The following is a 21,820-nucleotide window of genomic DNA, read 5'->3' as shown; positions in this document are numbered from 1 at the left end:
AAGGGAGAATTGCTGCATTAATCGTAATTCAAATCTCTTAACATTTGGGGAATGATTAAGCAAGCCAGGATATCTTTACTGGATATATTTAATGGTGTACAAGAATATATGTTACTTAGATATTAAATGAAATGTGTATACTCTGTAGATTTATAGAGCCGTTTATAGTAAATAAGGTTCTGTGAAAACAAGTATGACTCAAAAGTTTAAATAGGATAAGCAATATAAATATGTTCTAATGCCCTGAAGCACAGGCTGATCCCTGGAGACCAGCACTGAGTCATCTGGTCTGCTCAAGGGCCAATTAGGAAAAAATAAAAATGTTTACAAACCTTGTTTTTCATAATTATATCTTTTTTATGGAACTATAGTGTCTGCAATATCAGTTAAACAGCCTTTCAGTATTTCTCATTTACATAACAACTCCTTCCTTCCTTCTTTCCTTCCTTCTTTCCTTCTGTTTCAGAAACTTTCTAAATAGCATGTGCTACCTAATCTTATTTGTAACTCATGCCGTTTAAACAAATTTTAAGGAGATGAATCCTGGACATACCAGGGTAGGAAAGGGATTTGAGAGATTTAGAAAAACAGAGGTGAGTGGACCCCACAATTCACCCACAGACTTGAAAAAGGAGACATGGCCCGGAAACTGAAGGAGCCTCTGTCTGTGGGGAGGGGAATGTCCCTGAGAACTCCAAGGAAGGTGGCCGCTTGGTGGAGGAGCTATTAGGTAAGCGGATAGAAACTGCATAACCTCCCTTACAGCTCCAGATGTCTTCATGTGGAAAGCGCGGTGACATCTTAGATGGGAGACGGAGGGTGGGGGCTCGCCTCCTCGTCTTCTCTGGAATGGGAGTGCTCAGAAGTGTTCCAGAACAAGTAGACAGCTCTCACTGAAGACAAGGAAGGTTCTGTTGGGCCCTCACAAAGGATTGGTGTCAGGTGATAATGTTTAAACTTTCCAGATTCCTGAGTGCCAGCACTGGGCAGCTTAAGCCAGTCTTAGCATCTAACTGGCCTCTTTACTGACACTCCTGCCCAGCAACCTCCATCATCCCTTGGATCCCTGGCTGAGCTTACAGTGTTGGGTTAAAAGAAAATAAGCAATAAGATATATATTAACACCTCCCATGGAGGTAAATGGATTGATTCAGCTGTGACCACCTCCCGGAAGCTGTAACATTAATCCAATCGGTCCCGTTCATTTTCATTTTACTTGTAAAACTGAGAAATTAAATTACAATGATGCAGATAAAAGTCACCACAACCCCAGTTTTGTTTCATAGACTGTCTTGGGTTGTTCTTTCTGGCAAGTTATGTAAGTTTTCCTGTAATTGCTCAGAGTAATATTATTGAGTTTAGGATTTCTTTTTCTTAAAAGGAGCTGTGTTTCACTTTTTTGTACCTTAACATTATTTGCTATAAAAAAATTGGTTTAATTTTAGATGTTGGCAACGATTCTCATATCACAGGGATTTCTGTGTTTAGCTGTTTACCCACCATTCAGCAAATAGCAGACACTGACTGTGCTAGACACTGGACGAATGACCACTGGAGGAAGAGGACACATGCTGACGTTGAGCTATAAAGGAAGGAGACAAACATGTAAACAGGAGACTATTGTATGATGTTAAATGAGGCGTGGTGTAGTCGCTTCATTTTTGTTACTCTTCTCATTCAGGAAAAGAGTATAAATTCCAGAGACTCCAAACCTTGAATTCAACGAAAACCAACCGCCAAGTAAAGGAGAAGATGATCAAGATGGCTGGAGTCTGAACCTAGTCAACTGCTAGGTGAGTGAGTGTGTTTGTGATAGGGGGAAAATAGATCTGTGTTTTGTTTGAATTCCCAAGACTGCCCTAGATGAGGAAGAATGTAATGCAGGCTTTTTCTAATCTGAAGTGCCTCTTAGAATATCTGTGTTCAAGTTGAGTATCCGTCATCCAAAATGCTTGGGACCAAGAGCGTTTTTCTGATTTTGGAATATTTGCATTATACTTACCACTGGAACACCTCTAATCCGAAAATCCCAAATCGAAAATATTCCAATGAGAGTTTCCTTTGAGCATGTGTCAGCAGTAAAAAAAATTTCAAATTTTGGAGCATTTCGGATTTCAAATTAGGGATGCTTAACCTGTACTAAGAGTACTTAACTACTGTACTAAGTATTTAATGGTTAACTGAGTTGCCTTAAGGCTCTAATTACATTGGAACTCTTGCAAATTTTATTTCTATTGAGGTTATTATTGTCAAAAAACAAAATTTCAACAACGTTAAAGATTTAATTAGCTTCTATTACTGATTCATGAATGAGGCAGCATGCCATCCATAAGTTGAGAAAATGTGCTCCATCGAGCGAGACAGAGGACTTGGCTTTTTCAGCCTTTTAAAGGCTGAAGAAGCAGAAACAGGGAATGAAAGGCAGATTGGCGCCTCAGAGTTACTTCCCTTGTCGGGTTAAAGCACAGGGGACTTCCTCATCAAACCTGCTCAGGGCCCCTTCTGATTGGCTGCTATGAATCTCCTGTTTTTTGGAAAGCTGCCCTTTTTAAAATTCAGTTGGACAGCCAGGCACCTAGTAGGAGTGACTCCATTCTGGTTTGGTCTGGTCTACTGGGCCTAGGGCAAGAGCTCAGTCCAAAACAGTGGCCTCCCATAAACAGTATTTAAGATTATTCTTGAACTACTATTCTCCTTGCTATGCATGGGCTTTCCTAATTACCAATATAACAGAGCCTGTTCCGAATCAACCATAATCCAGTCCTTCGCGTAGCACATATTCTGCGCTCTGAAAATACGTGGTGAGTGGGCGAGTGAGAGAGTGAGTTCCCTGAACCAACTGATAAATCCCAAGTGTAGAGGGTAGAAAGGGCCCTCTGACATCAGATGGAACCAAGTTTAATCCAGATTCCTTTATGCCTAGTTTGTGTGAATTTAAGCAAGAGTCTCTTCAACCTGTAGTTCCATCCTCTTTCAAAGATGGATATTAAAAGGCTGTTGCATTACTTTGGAGGAGGGTTACATGCGTTTAGTCGGGCGACGGGTGCGGGGGAATAACAAGTCCAGATGACAAACCATCCCAGTTTGCATGAGACTGTTGAGGTTTTAGCCCTGACTGTCCCACATTCACAATAGTTGTCACCTTGTCCCCTTCCCTAAGCTCATAAAACTGTTTTGGGGTTGTTACTGTCTATTAAAAAGGAAGTGCTGACTTCCAAACACCCTCACTTCCTTCCTCAGTGTTTCTGAATGTAGAAGAGACTCCAGATTTAGAAAACAGCATCACTACTTCATGCATAGCTATGCATGAAGTAACATCTAAATTACTTAAGATCCTTTCTCCATCTTACACTCAGTTTACATGGGAGGCTTAAATATGCAAATTCTAACTGCAACTACATAACAACTGTTTTACTGAAAAACATACCCCGGGTCTAAAAAAACAACAAAAATAGGAAATAAAAAAAGAGGGCTTGGTTTCCAAGCATACTGATGAGGCCCCAGCCCCTTTTGCAGCTCTCTCCTGACTCCCCACCCTTTCCCCTCCTGCACACTTGTGTCCAATGTCATATTCTTCTACTGAACTGAAACTTACCCTCAGAACCAACCCTCAGTAGCTCTGGTAGAGGGGATTTTAAGGACTTTAAGGCAGAACACGCCCTTGGGTAAACATCTGTGGGAAGCTGGCCTTCTCCAGACAGTTCTTCCCCTAGCTCACACGTGGTCCTTGAGTGGAACCTCCCCTGGTTCTTCTGTCAGCAGATGTTCTAAAGTGGGGCATCAAAATTAGCTGGTGGCAGGCTGAGTGCGGTGGCTCACGACAGTGGCTCCCAACACTTTGGGAGGCTGAGGTGGGTGGATCACCTGATGTCAGGAGTTCAAGACCAGCCTGTGCAACATGGTAAAACCCTGTCCTACTAAAAATACAAAAATTAGTCAGGTGTGGTGACAGGCGCCTATAATCCCAGCTACTCAGGAGGCTGAGACAGGAGAATTGCTTGAACCTAGGAGGTGGAAGTTGCTGTGAGCCAAGATCACACCATTGCACTCCAGCCTGGGCAATAGAGTGAGATTCTGTCTCAAAAATAAAAAAGATTAGCCCCCGGGATTTATTGTGGAAAGCCTGAGGATGGAGGGGCCCTGGCTCCATTTCTCCTAAATGGAGGAGGAAGCAGGGAGAAGGAAATGAAGATTTACTCTCAGAAATCACAGGGAGAAAGACTGACAGTTTCCACCACCAAAAAGTTAACCCTTGCTTTATGGAAGAAATATCATAAACACAATTTTTAAAACTACAATCAGGGAGAATATTTGGCATAAATATGACTCAGTTAATAATCAATATAGAAAGAACTAATAGATTATTATTATTATTATTATTTTTTACAAAACCATCAAGATCCATTAGGAAAAATAAGCAGATGCAATCAGGCAGTTCACGAGTAGGACATGCATGTATGAAGAAAGTGTTCAATTTCACAAGTAAGTAAAAATACGGATTAAAGCTTCAAGAAAGAATTTTGGGTTGGGTGCAATGGTTCATACCTGTAATCCCAGCACTTTGGTAGGCCAAGGCAGGTGGATCACTTGAAGCCAGGAGTTCGAGACTAACCTGGCCAAAATGGTGAACCCCATTTCTACTAAAAACACAAAAATTAGCCAGGCATGGTAGTGCATGCCTGTAATCCCAGCTACTCGAGAAGCTGAGGCAGGAAAATCGCTTGAACCTGGGAGGCAGAGGTTGCAGTGAGCTGAGATTGTGTCACTGTACTCCAGCCTGGGCAACAGAACAAGACTCTGTCAGAAAGAAAAGAAAAAGAAAAAGAAAAGAAAAGAGAAAAAGAAAGAAAGGAAGGAAAGAAGGAAGGAAGGAGAAAGAAAGAGAAAGAGAAAGAAAGGGAAAGAAAGAAAAAGAAAGAAAGAAAGAAAGAATTTTCCACTTATCAAATTATCAAAATTATAAAACCTAAAGCTCCATGCTGGTTAGAGTGGAACAGAAAGGAGAAGGCCCGGTTAGGCTGCTCAGACAAAAATAAACTGCTCCTTTAGAATCACACTTTCTTACTTTATATACGTTCATATCCTTACAGCCATTCTCTGTCACATGGGTGTCTTCACATATCTTTCCCCTGATGCAATATTTATTTTACTTTTTATTCTCCATGAACAAAATTATACTCTCATCTTAACAAGCTTAATTCTAGATTCTGGTGGGTGTGAGAGATAAAGAATCTGAAAGCTTCCTGGTGGTTGCCAAATGCACATTTGCATACAGAGGATAAGAAAGGGAAGAAAAGGAAACTTAAACAGAAGGTTTAAGGATAACTAGGGCTACTCTTCTTTTTTGACTATGAAAGTCTGGAAGGGAGCATAATGCAAGTAACCACAGCAACACTGACTGAGTGTTAATTGCTAGCTAGGTACCAGGTACCCACAGGCCCTGCCAGGCTTCTTATGTCAATGATGTCACAGTCCCCCTGCCTAAAGGAAGGTGCCATTGTTCTGGAAACTGAGGCAGAGTCCCTGCAAAGGTTTGCCTTGATGGGACACAGACAGGATTCAACCCCATGCACTTCAGTAAACATGTACATTACCATCCCATGTGTTTAGTTTTTAGTTTGAGGCCTTATCAGGGATATGCAGGGAAAAAATGTTGAACAGACTGGAAAATAAAGTATCAAATCTCAATGTAGAGAATCAGCTGCGAAGATGATTGAGTCAGTGCTGGCTGGCATAATCACACACACACTGGTCCTATTTCTCCCTGTTGACTGGAGGGGATTCCGAAAATACATTTTAGTGTTTTCCCTGCAGGGCTGAGGAATTTCTCCCAAAGAGTAAAAATAATAAATATTTGTAGAACATATGAAATTATGTCTGTGAAACACATTTCCCACTCAACTGTTATTTGTAGTGCCCTAGAGTTCTCACCTAAAGAGCAAACAATAAACCCAACAATGATATTTGTGATGGTTACTTCTATGTATCAATTTGGCTAGGCCATAGATATTTCATGAAACATTATTCTAAATGCTTCTGTGAAAATAGCTTACCTGAGATTAACATTTAAATCAGTGTACTTGCAGTAAAGCAGGGTATTCTGCTAATGTAGGTGGGCCTTGTCCAACCAGTTGAAGGTCTTAAGACAAAAAGACTGACCTCCTTAGAGGAAAAGGGAATTCTGCCAGCAGAAGGCCTTCAGACTTAAGCTGCAGCATCAACTCTCCCAAGGGCTTCCAGCCGGCGGCCTGCCCTACAGATTTTGGATTTGCCAGCCTCCATAATAGCATGAGACAATTCCCTAAAAGAAATCTATCTATCTTCTGTCTATTTATCTATCTATTCATCTCCTATTAGTTCATGCTTCTCTGGAGAACCCCAACTAATATAATATTCAACTGATTTTTTTTTTGTCCTGAATCCCCCACCCAGGATGCACACATACTGGCTCTGACTCTGCTCCCCCAAATATGAATTAAGTACTGCTGTGCGCCAGACATGCAGCCAGAAGCTAGAGATGCAAAAGGTCATCGAGGAGTCCTGGCCTGGGAAGCCTACAGTCTGGGCTCACCTCTGCACCCTGACCCTTTTAGGAAATAGGTTATTTCTCAAACTTCTGTTGTTGTGGCCCCAGTGTCAGAATTCATGTGTATAAACAAGGATTTGGTCCCATTAATGTTGTGAAGAAAAAGCAGCAATTATTAAAAAATAAAAATAAAAATGTCAGAAGACAGATCCAGGTCCAAGCAGAAAAGCTGTGGTCCATAAGGTTAAGCTAGTGCCCAAGAAGTGGCAGAACCAGAAAGACGGGCCAGGTGTAGAAGCAGAAATGAGTCAGAGCTAAAGACGGTGGTTCAGAACAGAATAGCAAGGCCACTGAGTAGGGTTGTGGGCCCGAGGGGGAGAAGGCCACACTTTGGGGAGATTTAAGTGACCATACTATCATGTGTCCAGGCCCTTGTCTGGACTGCATTATCTAGGCTAATCCCAGGGCATGATCCAGAGAAAAGAAACGAAAAAGGCATTACTTCCTTACTATCAAAGGGATTTGAGAAGGAGGGCTGTAGCTCAGACCAGGAATAGAAAACAGGTGTATCTAGAAAATGAAAAAGAAACAATATAAACATCTGGTGTGTTAAACCAGCCCCAGCTGGCCACAATAACAAGACATTTGCTTGCACAAGGATGTACGATAGATGCTCAAAAAATATTGAGAAAATGAATGGAATCATACAGTATGTGTCTTTTTGTTTCTGGTTCCATTCACTTAACATAATGTTTCCAAGGTTCATCCATGTTCTAGAATATACTCCTTCTTATGTGATACTGGTTTTTTTTTTTTTGAGACGGAGTTTCGCTCTTGTTACCCAGGCTGGAGTGCAATGGCGCGATCTCGGCTCACTGCAACCTCCGCCTCCTGGGTTCAGGCAATTCTCCTGCCTCAGCCTCCTGAGTAGCTGGGATTACAGGCACGCACCACCGTGCCCAGCTAATTTTTTGTATTTTTAGTAGAGACGGGGTTTCATCATGTTGACCAGGATGGTCTCGATCTCTTGACCTCGTGATCCACCCGCCTCGGCCTCCCAAAGTGCTGGGATTACAGGCGTGATACTGGTTTAAACTCTACTCTTGGTCAGGCACAGTGGCTCTCGCCTGTAATCCTAGCACTTTGGGAGACCAAGGCAGGTGGACCATGAGGTTAGGAGTTAGAGACCAGCCTGGCCAACATGGTGAAATCCCATCTCTACTAAGAATACAAAACTTAGCTGGGCATGGTGGCCACGCCTATAATTCCAGCTACTCCGGAGGCTGAGGTGGGAGGATCGCTTGAACCCGGGGCGTGGGGGTGCGGGGGTGCGGAGGTTGCAGTGAGCCAAGATTGCACCACTGCCCTCAAGCCTGGGCTAAAGAGACTCCATCTCAAAAAAAAAAAAAAAAAAGAAGATTTTAAATTCTACTCTTCTGTTCAAAACTCTTGTACACCTCCCCATTGCCCATCCAAGTAAAGTCTAAACTCTTTAGCACAGCATTCATTATTCTGCAGAATCCCACCTACCCACCTTTCTTGCACCAACCCACCCTACCTTTTGGCCTCTGTACCTTTGCCGAAGTCCCAAATCTCTGAACATCTAAATTGGTGATTTTCAAAGCATAGTCTCCAGACCAGGCTCAGCAGCATCTGAGAAATGGTTACAAATTCAAGTTTGCAGGCTCCTTTTTAGACTACTAATTTGGAAACTGGATTCTGTGTTTTCACATGCCCTCTAGGTAATTCTGACATACAGTAAAGTTGGAGAAGCATTGGTCTAAATCACAGCACTCCTCAAAGTCTAGTTTATATGCTGCTTCCTTGAGCCTCTTTGCTTTCTCTTTCCTCTTATTTCCCATTGGAAATTTCCATTCCTCCTTGAGAGGATTTCCATGTTTTACACTGTGTCATTATTATGTCTCCATTATTAGACCTCAGCTGTGTCATTTCTTTCATCTAAACACTGAGGAGGTTGGACAAGATGCCATTGAGGATTGCCTCGAGCCAAGATCCTGGGGACAAGCTTGAGGAGGGCAGGCCTGGCACCACTTCTATCTCCCATTTCATGTCACGCCTAAAATGCAGTTCCCAATTTGCCCATGACAAACTGCCACCAATCTGCAACAAAATGAGAAGGGGGGGAAATAATGTGATAAGCTTTCCTTGACAGGAAATGTATCCAATTATATTATTCTGAGAGTATAACTTTCCTATTTGTGGGTATGAAAATATCATTTCTAGGCCGGGTGCGGTAGCTCATGTCTGTAATCCCAGCACTTTGGGAGGCAGAGGCAGGCGGATCATGAGGTCAGGAGATCAAGACCATCCTGGCCAACATGGTGAAACCATGTCTCCACTAAAAATACAAAAATTAGCTGGGTGTGGTGGCACGTGCCTGTAATCCCAGCTACTCGGGAGGCTGAGGCAGGAGAATGGCTTGAACCCAGGGGGCGGAGATTGCAGTGAGCCGAGATCGTACTACTGCACTCCAGCCTGGCGTCAGAGCAAGACTCCATCTCAAAAAAAAAAAAAAGAGAGAGGATGTTTGGATTTTTTTGCTTTGTTTTCTTTCCTGTGGCTTGCAAACCTATTATCAGATGATCAGAGATTCCCATTTGCTGCTCTATATCTGGGAACCACTGGCCTGTAAAAATAGTGGGCTCAGGGCGTGCTACAGCAGGAGAGGCGTTTGGTGGCATCATTCCAGGACTATCTAGGAGTCTCTGGCTTCGCATAGGTCAGCAGCCATTGTTGGGTCATATTCAACTTGATAGCTGCTCTCCCCTCCCAAATGTCAGAGCCTGTTGTAAACTGTCTCAGAGCCATAGCATAGAGAAGCCCCACTGCCGGGACTGCTAGGTTTGGAAGGGAAGGCGAGGGTTAAAGAAGGACACACAGAGAGGGAGAGAGGGCAGCTTAAACAGCAACACTTATATTGCAGAAACCTGCAGAAGTGGGGACCAGCTTAATGCCAGAGCCCACCACTGCTTACAGGCTGGGGGTACTTACAGGTATGGGTGGGAGGGGTCTGGGCAGGATGGCTTGCTGCCCGGCAGGGTATTGATAAAATGTTCCCAAGATGAGGTGGTTCTGGCCCTTGTTCCAGCAAAATGTGGTGTTCCTTGCACTTTCTCCCAGCAGAATATGATAGGGGTGTTTCTTTAGTTGGGCCCTTGCCTTTAGTTGGGCCTTTGCCCGCCTTGTGGTCAGGTGGTTAGGCAGGATGTTTCTCATGGCCCAAACACCCATGAAATGTTTCAATTTGACCAAAGTCTGCAAAATAGTGGGGAGCTTGCAACATGGTGCAGTTTGGACTAACAGGAATAATAAGGACCTGCCCCACGCACATGCGGGGCATTTTGAAAGGATGCAAACCTCCTACCCTCCAGCCTCATGACATAACTCACACATGTGCTAACTAGAGCTGAGGAGACAACTGTTGAGTGCTTTTTGAGAATTTATAGATAAAGTGTCTGTGGAAATCCCTGAAATTTGTTTTAATCCTAACCCCTGGGCCCATTTCAGCAGAGATCAGCATGTCAGACCCCACCAGAGATTAAGCAAGAGGAGAGACAGGCTAAGCAGGAAGGGCGGGACGGCTATCATCCTCCCAGCTGCCGCCGGGGTGAACCACAGACTGTGTGCGGTGTTTCTGTTTAATTGTTTGATACACTGAGTGTACCATTCCAAAGTGAGTCCAATTTTTCCCATTTATTCCTTTTTCTATATTTCCAGAATCATTAAGTTAAGGAATCTTTTTTTTCTTTAAATACTGCCAGTGAATAAGCTAAAGAATCTTATAGCAGATGTTATCGTGAAAACTCTGCCCAGTTCAGAAAGACTCTTTCCTCTGAAGAATGCTGCTTCTAAAATAAAAAAAAGTGTGGGGGTGGGGTGGGGTGGGAGACCTGGCAGATATTGCTTTACTACTACCCCAGCTGCTTGGCCACAGATAGGCATGGGTAGATGTCTGATCCAAAATAGACCAGTGAACTTCTTTTGCAGGAGTTTGGAACTGAGGTCCTGAGGGTCCACCTGGCTTCTATGTGGAACAAAGGTGAGGTGGACTCAGGTGCTGCGGGGCAGGCCTCAGGCATGAGGTAAGAGACGGCCTGAAGCCAGTGTGCAGAGAGAGAAACAGATGTGTGACCCTGTGGGAGCAAGAGTCTGAGGACACGGCTGTCATTCATGCGTCTCGTGAAGACAGCCACATCCCCTCACTGGGGATCTCTGAGCCACCATGAAATGCCTAACAGGTCGCCTTCACTGAGCATGTCACTACAATGCGGTGGAGACACCACAGGGCCCCACAAGTAACCCTAGCACCACGATAGTCCTGGCACCTTGTGGTTGACCAAGAAATATGGAACAAGTCACCAGTCACCAGACTAAGAAAAATCTTTGAAAGAGTGACATGTTCCATCTGGAGAGGATTAAGAAAAGCATAACAGCAACCTTCAAATTGTGCAAGCATACTCATCAAAGAGGAGAAAGATCGGCTCCTGGTTTACTTCTTTTTGTATTCATACCTGACCTTATTCAGGGAGCAAAATTGAGGTGGCTCTAAATTCCGAGGTGTTCCACATGGCAGAGTAACACTCAGAGTGTGGACGCAACAGAGCAACTCATCCCAACTCATCTAAAGGAGAGGCCAGAGCAACCCATCCTAACTAATCTGAAGGAGAGGCCAGAGCAACTCATTCCCAACTCATCTAAAGAAGAGGCTCACTTTTTTATTTTTTGAGATAGTCTCACTTTGTCACCCAGGCTGGAGTGCAGTGGCGCAATCTCGGCTCACTTCAACCTCCACCTCCCAGGTTCAAGAAATGCTCCTGCCTCAGCCTCTCGAATAGCTGGGATTACAGGTGCCCACTACCACACCCCACTACTTTTTTTGTATTTTTAATAGAGACAGGGTTTCACCATGTTGTCCGGACTGGTTTTGAACTCCTGACCTCAAGTGATGTGCCTGACTCAGCCTCCCAAACTGCTGTGACTATAGTCGTGAGCCACCATGCCTGGCTGACTTACTTTTGACAAAGATGTCCAGTGAAAGAGGTTCTGGGGAAAGGAGTTAGCTGTCCTTCTCCTCTGGCGGCCGACTTGCCACCTGTCAGGACGTAAGCCACATGACCCCCATAGGAGGAATTGCTCCCCAGAGCCTATGCAGCGACTCAGCAGCTTGCCACCCCTTTCCCATCTAGCCTGACCCACAAGTGAGGTAGAGACCTGCTGGGCAAGGTGTTGACTACATAGTTAACAGCAATGGATCTTATGCTTGAACATTGCTTGGAATAGATCTTAAATGGTCTCACCACAAAAAAATGACAGGCATGTGAAATAAAGGATATATTAGCTTGATTTCACCATTCCACAATGTATACATATATCAAAAGAATTTTTATTTGTCAATGAAGGAAGGAAAGAAGGAAGGGAGGAAAGACAGGGTTTGTGTTCACGTGGCTGAATGTTGCCAATTTTTTAAAAACTTCACTCTGAGAATAATAGATTGCATTTTGTGGTAAAAATGACATTTTTAATGACCCAAGTATGAAAACAGAATGATAGATGAGTTTTTAAAAAATTTTTACATCAGTCATTACTAGATAAAATGGATTAGCAACTTTATGTCAGTTCCTTCATTTTTGGTTTTATTTTGTTCCTATGTGTGTGTATATATACATATCTTTTTAACTTAGTGCATGAAATCCAAGAGTCTGGAACTACTGAACTAGATGACTTTAAGCCCCTTTACAGCTCTGGATTCTGGACTCTAGGACTGAACTTTATTTCCAACAAGCTTTATAATCTGTCTAAAAACTTCATGTGAATAAGCAGGGAAAGCAATATGGTCTCTCTCTAGAGGCTCTCTGGACTCACGCTAATGTTCCAGCCAGGCGGCTGCTGCCAGAAGGGAGGTATTAGCTGTATGACACCAGAAGTCACCTTGGAATTTTCCCCCAACTTTTTATTTTGAAATTTTTCAAAGCTACAGAGTAATGGAAAGAATAGAAGAAACCATTCAGATACCCTTCACTTACATTCACCATTTGATAGCATTTGCCACTTGTGCTTTCTCTCTCTCTCTCTCTCTACAGATATAGATATATAGGCTGAACCACACATAGATTTTTGGCTGAACCTTTTACAAGTAAATACAAGTTCTCATCACATTTCACCCCTAAGTACTTCAGCATGTACATCCCATAACCATAAACATTCTCCTATAAAACTATAACATTATCACTCCCAAGATATTTCACATTGATATTAATACATTCATTAATGTCATCTAATATGCACTCTATAGTCACATTTCTCCAACTGTCCTAATAATAGTCTTTAAAGTTCTTTTTGTTGTTATGGTTGAGCCAAGATCCAATCAAGGATCTAGTATTTATTATGTCTCTTTGAATCTCATTTATTTATATGCTTATTTATTTTGAGACAGAGTCTTGCTCTGTTGCACCCAGGCTGGAGTGCAGTGGTGCAATATCAGCTCACTGCAACCTCTGCCTCCCAGGTTCAAGCAATTCTCCCACCTCAGTCTCCCAAGTATCTGGGATTTCAGGCACGTGCCACCACGTCCGACTAATTTTTTGGATTTTTAGAAGAGATGGGGTTTTGAGATATTGGACATACTGGTCTTGAACTCTTGACCTCAGGTGATCTATCTACTTCAGCCTCCCAAAGTGCTGGGATTACAGGCTTGTGCCACTGCATCTGGCCTGAATCTTTTTTAATCTTGAAGAGTTTCATGCTTGTTTGTTTTTATTTTCCAAGATTTTTGACATGTTTAAAGAGCTGGTTGTCTTACAGAGTGTCACACAATCTGTAATTGTTTACTTGTTTCCTCCTAATAAGATTCAGGTTAACATTTTGGCAAGAATACTGCTGAGGTGATATCATATCCTTCCCTTTGTATCATAGCAGTGAGCACAAAGGTAAATTTATCCCATTGTTTGTGAAGCTGACTGGGTTAAGGTGTGTCCACTAGATTTCTTATTGTAAAGGTACCTTTTCCCTTGGTATTTAATATGTATCTGACATAGTAAAGGTTTCAGGGCCAGGCGCGGTGGCTCACACCTGTAATCCCAGCACTTCGGGAGGCCAAGGTAGGCGATCACCTTGGTCAGGAGTTCAAGACCAGCCTGGCCAACAAGGTGAAACCTCACCTCTACAAAAATACAAAAATTAGCCAAACATGATGGCAGGTGCCTGTAATTCCAGCTACTCAGGAGGCTGAGGTGGGAGAATCACTTGAACCCAGGAAGCGGAGATTGCAGTGAGCTGAGATCACGCCAAGGCACTCCAGCCTGGGCGACAGAGCAAGATTCTGTCTCAAAAAAAAAAAAACAGGTTTCAGATCACTTTTACTTTACCTGTCAGCTATAGCAGTCACCTGTTCCTCTAAGGACCTATGATTCCTGTTAATGGGAAATGGTATTTAGACATCAAGATTTTTGTGCTAGGTATTTCAATGATATCGGAGAGGGCATATAGGTCCTCTCAATGGATAAGATTAAAACAACAATCACGAGCTGATACTAATACAACCCTAGCTCTTCTTTCTCACCTTTCCCCATGACCTACTGGTATTTTCCTCTCCCCTCAGTGAGAACCCTAGCTTCCAACAACATGTAACGTATCTATCCCTTAATATACAGAAAATAATTCCAATATCACTCAACCAATGCTGCTTCCAACAACAAAACTACCAAGTAAATTCAAAATTTCTCCACAGTCTTGTTTTTCCTCCTATCTACCAAGGCTATACAATCAGAGCATGGGGTTCAGAGACCAATTTAGTTATTTATTCTTTCTGTGTGGTGATGTAATCATCTGATGTACAGTTAGGTTCATTTGTTTCTGTTTATATTCAATTTTAGGTGTCTTTGTTTTGCTTTGTTCTTTTACATATTATTGATTTCTCATAGGAGTTTGGGACTTTGGCTTCTCTGGAAGACTGGGGTCATGGCCAGAATAAACATACAAATAAATAATGAAACCAATCAGCAAGCATATGTGCTCCAGATATCTCTGCATAAGTTGTGGTTATTAACACTTCACAAGACTGTTGGAGCAAATCAGATCATATGTGAGGTAATTCAGTAGGGAAACCAAGCCTGAATGGAGAGGTTAGCCTGAAACGTCAGTGAGGCAACAATGAAACCAGGATTGAAAGTCACATTTGTCCTAGATCCAAAGCTTCTGACTTTAAATACCATGATATATGCAAGAAATAACCAAAGTTATTCATCTGGCCTGGGCAACATGGTGAAACTCTATCTCTACAAAAAACAAAAAAAAGCAGGACATGGTGGCATGTGCCTGTGGTCCCAGCTGAGGCTGAGCTGGGAGGATCGCCTGAGCCGAGGGAGGTCAAGGCTGCAGTGCGCTGTGTGATTGCGCCACCACACTCCAGCTTGGTCAACAGAATGAGATCTTGTCTTGAAAAATAAAAATAGAAAATTAATGTTAAAAAGACCAGGCATGGTGGCTCATGCCTATAATCCCAGTGCTTTGGGAGGCCAAGACAGGTGGATCACATGAGGTCAGGAGTTCAAGACTAGACTGGCTAACATGGTGAAACCCCCATCTCTACTAAAAATACAAAAAATTAGCTGGGCATGGTGGCGCATGCCTGTAATCCCAGCTACTTGGGAAGCTGAGGCAGGAGAATTGCTTGAACCTGGGAGGCAGAGGTTGCAGTGAGCTGAGATCGCACCACTGTACTCCAGCCTGGGCAACAGAATGAGACCCTGTCTCAATAATAATAATAATAATACTGTTAAAAGAAAAACCTTAGACAAATTAAACTGAACAGAGTTTAACTAAGCAAAGAATGATTCATGGATTGGGTAGCCCTCAGAACCCTCAGAGCAACTCCAGGGCTGCCACATGACTGGATAATACATACAGACAGAAAAAACAAAGTGACATACAGAAAATGGAAGGGAGGTACAGAAACAGCTGGATTGGTCACAGCTTGGAGTTTGCCTTATTTGAACACCATTTGAACAGTTGGCCACCTGTGATTGGCAGAAACTTGGCCAATTGTTACCAAAATAGGTTAGTCTTATTTACTCATAGATCATTATGTATGGAGAAACCTTCAGGCCTAACTTAAAATAAGTAAGGAGGCAGCTTTAGGCTAAACTTAATATTAATAACAATAACAATTTCAGGGATTCATCAGTGACAGACTGGATAAAGAAAATGTAGTATATATATGCCATGGAATATTATGCAGCCATAGAAAGGAATGAGATCATGTCCTTTGCAGGGACATGGATGAAGCTGGAAGCCATCATCCTTGGCAAACTAACACAGGAACAGAAAACCAAACACCACATGTTCTCACTCATAAGTGGAAGCTGAACAATGAGAACCCATGGACATGAGGAGGAGAACAGCACACACTTAGGGCCTGTTGGAGGAGGGCCAAGGGGACGGAGAGCATTGGGACAAATAGCTAATCCATTCGGGACTTAAAACCTAGGTGACGGGTTGATAGGTGCAGCAAACCACCATGGCACATTTATACCTATGTAACAAACCTGCACGGTCCACACATGTATCCCAGAACTTGAAGTAAAAAAGTTTTTTAAATGAGTTTCAGGGATTTCAATGAGCCATAAGAAAAACCATTCACTATGCATTTATAAATAATAGATAAACATATGCCTGTATGTAGTCATGCACCGCATAAAGTTTTAGTCACCAATGGGCTGCATAAATGACGGTGTTTCCAAAATTATAATACTGTATTTTTACTGCACCTTTCCTATGTTGAGATATGCTTAGACGCACACATACTTACCATTGTGCTAAAACTGCCTACAGTATTCAGGACAGTAACCTGCTGCAGGTTTGCAGTCTAGGAGCAGTAGGCTATACCACATAGTCTAGATGTGCAGTAGCCTGTACTATCTAGGTTTGCCTAAGTACACTCTATGATGTTTGCACTATGATAAAATCGCCTAAGGACATATTTCCCAGATCATATCCCCATTCCAAGTAATGCATGACTGAATATTTTTTCTCTTATGCATAAGAAAAACTGAACAGGCTGACTTGGATTTATCTGCATAAGAGCAAGAGCATGACGGAATCCACTGGGTCGATGACCAGTCCCCAACACTAGAATCTCCCTGGGAGCCCTCTCACCCAGCCTTTCAGCGATGCATCTGTTGAGAAAGAACTCACCCTGAGGAGAGAAATAATTGATATATCCAAGTCAGTCCAGGAGAGACCACACGCATATCCCGCCTGGGAGGAGAGAGAAATGGCGCATGCGCGTGAAGGCTGCTTTAGGGAGTATAGGCTTTCGCAGCATAGGCCGTGAAAACTGAGAGGAGACAGCGTTCATATTGGAGAGTTTTAAGCCTCGAGAACCCAGGTCTGGCCCTTTTCTTGGTAATTGTTTCAACAGAATAGAAGTGCCAACACCTGGCTACGGATCCGAGCGACAGAGGGAATAGAGTGCCTGTTGGCCAGGCAGGTCTCAAACTCCTTAGTTCAGGTGATCTGCCCACCTTGGCCTCCCAAAGTGCTGGGATTACAGGTGTGAGCCACTACACCTGGCCTCTGGTGTTCTTTTTACTCCGCTAAATTCCTTCTTCCTAGTGTAGGATTGGATTATTTGACCCCAATTCCATAATTCGAGGCACTAACTTTCACCTAGTGGCCTCTAGCCAGGGAGTGAAGAGAGAGCTCATGAGACACTCACCAGCCACTATGGACAGCTCTTCTCCTTCAGCCTTGTTTCCATGGTGGAAACTGTCACAAAACTTCTAAACAATCGCCTAAAGCTCATGAGTTTCTTTTTTTGTTGTTGTTTTTTGTTTTTTTGAGACAGAATCTTGCTTTGTCGCCAGGCGCCAGGCTGGAGTGCAGTGGTGGGATCTGGGCTCACTGCAACCTCCGCCTCCGGGTTTCAAGCAATTCTCCTGCCTCAGCCTCCCGAGTAGCTGGGACTACAGGCACACGACACCACACCCAGCTAATTTTTGTATTTTTAGTAGAGACAGGGTTTCACCATGTTGGCCAGGATGGTCTTGATTTTATTTTACGCTAGGTCGTGGGAACAAAGCAATCCTCCCTAATAAAGTTGACAATTAGCTTCACTCAACATTTTTAATAATGCACATTTTCAAAAAGTATTCATTTTACAATGTTGTCCAGGCTGGTCTCAATTTCCTGAGCTCACATGATTCTCCTGCCTCAGCCTCCTAAGTGCTGGGATTACAGGTGTGTGAGTCACCACACAGAGCCCTACAATTAGTTCTTGTCAATGTAAACTTTTGTATACAAGACACTTAGTTATAAGTTACAAATAAAATGATTTATTAGCCTGAACCCTTATTCCGAGTTTTGTAAATCCATTGTTGCTGATGAATATTAAAGAAACTCATGACCAGGTGCGGTGGCTCACGCGTGTAATCCCAACACTTTGGGAGGCTGAGGTGGGTGGATCGTTGTTGTGGCCTTTTTTGATCATAAGAGTTGGTACTTACTGTTTAAGGCCAAAGGTAACGGTTTTTATAGATTCTGTCACTCCAAAAAAAAAAAAAAACCTAGCCAGGCCCAGTGACAGGCGCCTGTGATCCCAGCTATTCAGGAGGCTGAAGTGGGAGAATCGATTGAGCCTGGGAGGGAGGTCAGGGCTACAGTGAACCGTGATTGTGCCACTGCACTCCAGCCTGGGCGACAGAAGACCTGATAACAGAACACAGTTTGAAGGCCTAGATGTTTTTTTCTCATCTTGGATATATTGGGTTAAGTAAAATATGTTACTAAATGAGTCTAACCTGCTTCATTTTAGTTTTTCAAATGTGACTACTAGATAATTTAAAGTAACATATATGACTCCCATTGTATTCTTATTGGACAGCACTTCTTTAGCACATAACTATCTTTTTTCTTTTTTTCTTCTTCTTCTTTTTTTTTTTTTTTTTGAGATGGAGTCTCATTCTCTCACTCAGACTGGAGTGCAGTAGCACAATCTCTGCTTACTTCAACCTCCACTTCCTGGGTTCAAGTGATTCTTCAGCCTCAGCCTCATAAGTAGCTGGGGTTCCAGGTGTGCACCACCACGCCCAGCTAATTTCTGTATTTTTAGTAGAGACAGGGTTTCACCATGTTCGTCAGGCTGGTCTTGAACTCCTGACCTCGGGTGGTCTGCTTGGCTTGGCCTCCCAAGGTGCTTGAATTACAGGCGTGAGCCACCACACCCTGCCTAACATAAAACTAGCACAAAATCTAGAAAATATTTCATCATTAACATCCCCCAAGCAATTAGAAAGGATTTTTAAAAAATAATAACTGTGCTGTGTAAAAGGAACCAACTGGAGAGCTAGATAAGGGGGGGAAAAAAAGCTAGCTGCGAGGAGATAGTTATCGAGCAGCTTCAAAGATATCGCCTAATGTCAAGGAGATGAAACATCTGGGCCTTAGGAAGGGGCTTACTTTAGAAGTGCAAAGACATCTTCCTTTTTCGCTTCTGTTCTTTCTGTCTGCAGGCTGGCCTTCTCCTCCTCTCCTGTCTCCACTGCAGGCAGGACCTGACCACCAACACCACTCCTGAGAATCACCTATCACAGTTGTAGCCACATGCAAATGAAGAGGCTGGATCTGGGCATCTCCTGCACTGCATGTGGACTGTGAAGAGATGTGAAGAGATGTGGACTGTGAAGGGATCCCCTGGAATGCAACACTTAGAGCAGAGGGCACCCAGAACCAGGAACCATGAAAGAGGAGTCTTAAAATAGGACACAAAGGGAGGGCTTCACCACATCACTGTGCACATTCCAGCTAAGCCTCCGGCTCTGCTGGGGTCAGGCCAACATGGAAAGAACCCAGGGAGACCCACTCTTCCTGAGTACAGCTGAGATTAGGAGGCAGAGTAAGGCCACCAGGAAACCCAAGGCAGACAAGTAAGAGTCCAGAAGCCCAGCCTGAACCAAGGCAGAAAAGGACTGATGTGTCTAACACCTGGCCTTCACTACCTCGAAGAGAGACAGACCAAGAACAAATGAACAAAGAAGGTGAAATGGTTAAATGTGGTGCCTAAGCCTTTCTTTTCCAGGAACTGACATAACTTCTGTCTGTCTGCCTACATGGAGTTGTGGTTAGGAACACATTTCTGGGGGATTGGTTTGGCTTCAATGTTTTCCAGTGTCTGGTAAAAACAGAACTATGAAAGTTAAGTATTCAAAGACTGTTGTTTGGGTTTTGAAACAGAAACATTTTGAAATACTGATATGTTTTGCTTTCATAGTGTTATTTTACTTAAAGAGATACGCTTGAAGTAAAACCAAATTCTCAGCTACTAACATAAACACTTTAGTCTTCCTTGTTGCTCTAAAGCCAGTTCGAGATACGGTAATTTTAGGAGAGAAGAAGGGAGAGAGAGAGGAAGGACACACCACAAAAAGGAAGTTTGCAACAGTTGTGCCTGTTTTTATTGAATGTTTGAGGTGATTACTACATACCTTTTCTTCCTTTGGCTGGGGAGATCTTTCCAGAAAATACAGCCCACCAGGAGATATTAGAATATATCCAGAGCAGCTCTTTGCACTTGGCTTTTGATGTCTTGAAGTAATGTGTTTGTCCAAGTGCTTTTCTTATTTATACGCAAAATAATCTTACTCTCTATGCTTTTTGCTTTCTTACTAGCATGTAGATCTAATGTAATTCCATTTACTGGATTCTGAGAGAAATACAGACATTGAAAGGGGTACTCCAGACTTCTGCCTCTGGCCAAAATGCAGTAACAGGGGCCAGATTTGTGTTCTTGCCTGACAGTAACAACAACAAAAGATGAGACTTAAAAAAAAAAGTTTCAAAACGTGGATTTAGGCAGCAAAAGACAGTCAGTGATCCCTAAGAGACTGCCCCATCTTGTGGCCTTGAGACAGTTTTCAGGCTGTGGCGCAGAGTGGAGAACACAGGCGAAGCCTGGTGGATCCCTGACTTGTGGAGACAGAGGTGAGAGTCAGGGAGATCAAAGTAGCTAGGGTTCCTGGAAATCAACAGCAGAGAAGAGGGCTCTGTAAAGAGAGAACTTGGGAGATCTGCAAAGGATCCTTGAATATTCATCAGAGGACCTACTGATGAGCACATTTGTGTGCGGAAGTCATCAGAAACCAGAGAGAGAACCACCTGAAAGGATTAGAGGCTTACAGTGCTCACTCAGGGCAGGGAAGAGTGCTTATTCCCACCAGCCAGACCAGAAAACCTCATAGTTCAACTGCATTAGTAGCGTTAAACTAAATTAAGCCTAAGACTATCTCCTTATATATTTTAAGTTCAGGCTAAAAGTTTTTCCATACACAGAGAACTGTAACCTAACTGGACATGTAACCAGATTGTAACCCACGCCTGTAACAAGTAGCCAAGCCTCAGCCAATTATAGCAGCCAAATTTTGGCCATTCAAAGTCAGCCAGCTATTAAAACCATGTTTAACTAAGTGCCAAGCTGTAGCCAGCCAGCTGTTTCTGTGTTTCACCTCCATTTTCTGTATGTCATTGCCCTTTTTCTGTCCATAAATGCTATCCGGCCACATGGCGGTCCTGGAGTTGCACTGCTGGTTCTGAGGGCTGCCCAATTAATGAATCATTCTTTGCTCAATTAAACGGTTCAATTTAATTTGCCTAAAGTTTTCCTTTTAACGGGATGGTACATAGTAAAAGGGAATAATTAGACTAAATGCTAATCAGTCCTGCCGAACTAATTAAAAAAGAGAGACCTGAAAAGCTCAAATTGTTTACAAGTAACATAATCGTGTTCTAGAACAAATATTTATATAAACATAAAAAGGTCCATCACCCAACCAGGTAAAATTCATAAAGTCTGGCATCCAATCAAAAATTAAGCAAAGTTAGGCAAAGATCCCTGATTCTACAACCTATGATAAGAAAAATAAAATTAATTTGATCCATCACTGACACAGATGTTAGAATTAGAAAACAAGGCACTAAACTGCATTACATATGTTCGAAAGGTAATTAGAGACAAGGAAAATATCAAAAATACTCAAATCGACCTTCTACAGATGAAAACTGCAATGTCCAATACGAAAAATTCACTGGCTAAAATTAAAGGCAGATTAATTACCTGGTTGGTCTTGCCAATAAAAATAAATTTAAAAAATAAAATAAAGACTAGCTAGACATTATGTAAGAAAAGATTACTGAACTTGAAGACATAAGAATAGAAACTATCAATAATGAAACCCAGAGGAACAAAAGAATTTTAAAATATGAACAGGCTGGGCACAGTGGCTC

At 42.8% G+C, this 21,820-nt stretch overlaps 1 long non-coding RNA gene across 2 annotated transcripts; it reads left to right on the top strand.

The window, feature by feature from the left end:
- Positions 1-507: 507 nt before the first annotated feature.
- On the top strand, positions 508-21,150 carry LOC105713211 (uncharacterized). Of its 2 annotated transcripts, XR_001106509.2 has the most exons (5): positions 508-730; positions 1,682-1,793; positions 10,535-10,586; positions 14,467-14,632; positions 19,054-21,150. It is a non-coding gene; the product is annotated as an uncharacterized LOC105713211 (long non-coding RNA). The 2 variants fall into 2 exon arrangements; XR_010343650.1 differs by lacking the exon at positions 14,467-14,632.
- Positions 21,151-21,820: the final 670 nt, after the last annotated feature.

Source organism: Aotus nancymaae, unplaced genomic scaffold (assembly GCF_030222135.1).
Source record: "Aotus nancymaae isolate 86718 unplaced genomic scaffold, 86718_ANA_hifiasm-v0.15.2.pri h1tg000020l, whole genome shotgun sequence".
Taxonomy (NCBI): Eukaryota; Metazoa; Chordata; class Mammalia; order Primates; family Aotidae; genus Aotus; species Aotus nancymaae.
Note: the sequence above shows the minus strand (reverse complement) of the source record. Positions and strands in the feature narration are given on the sequence as shown.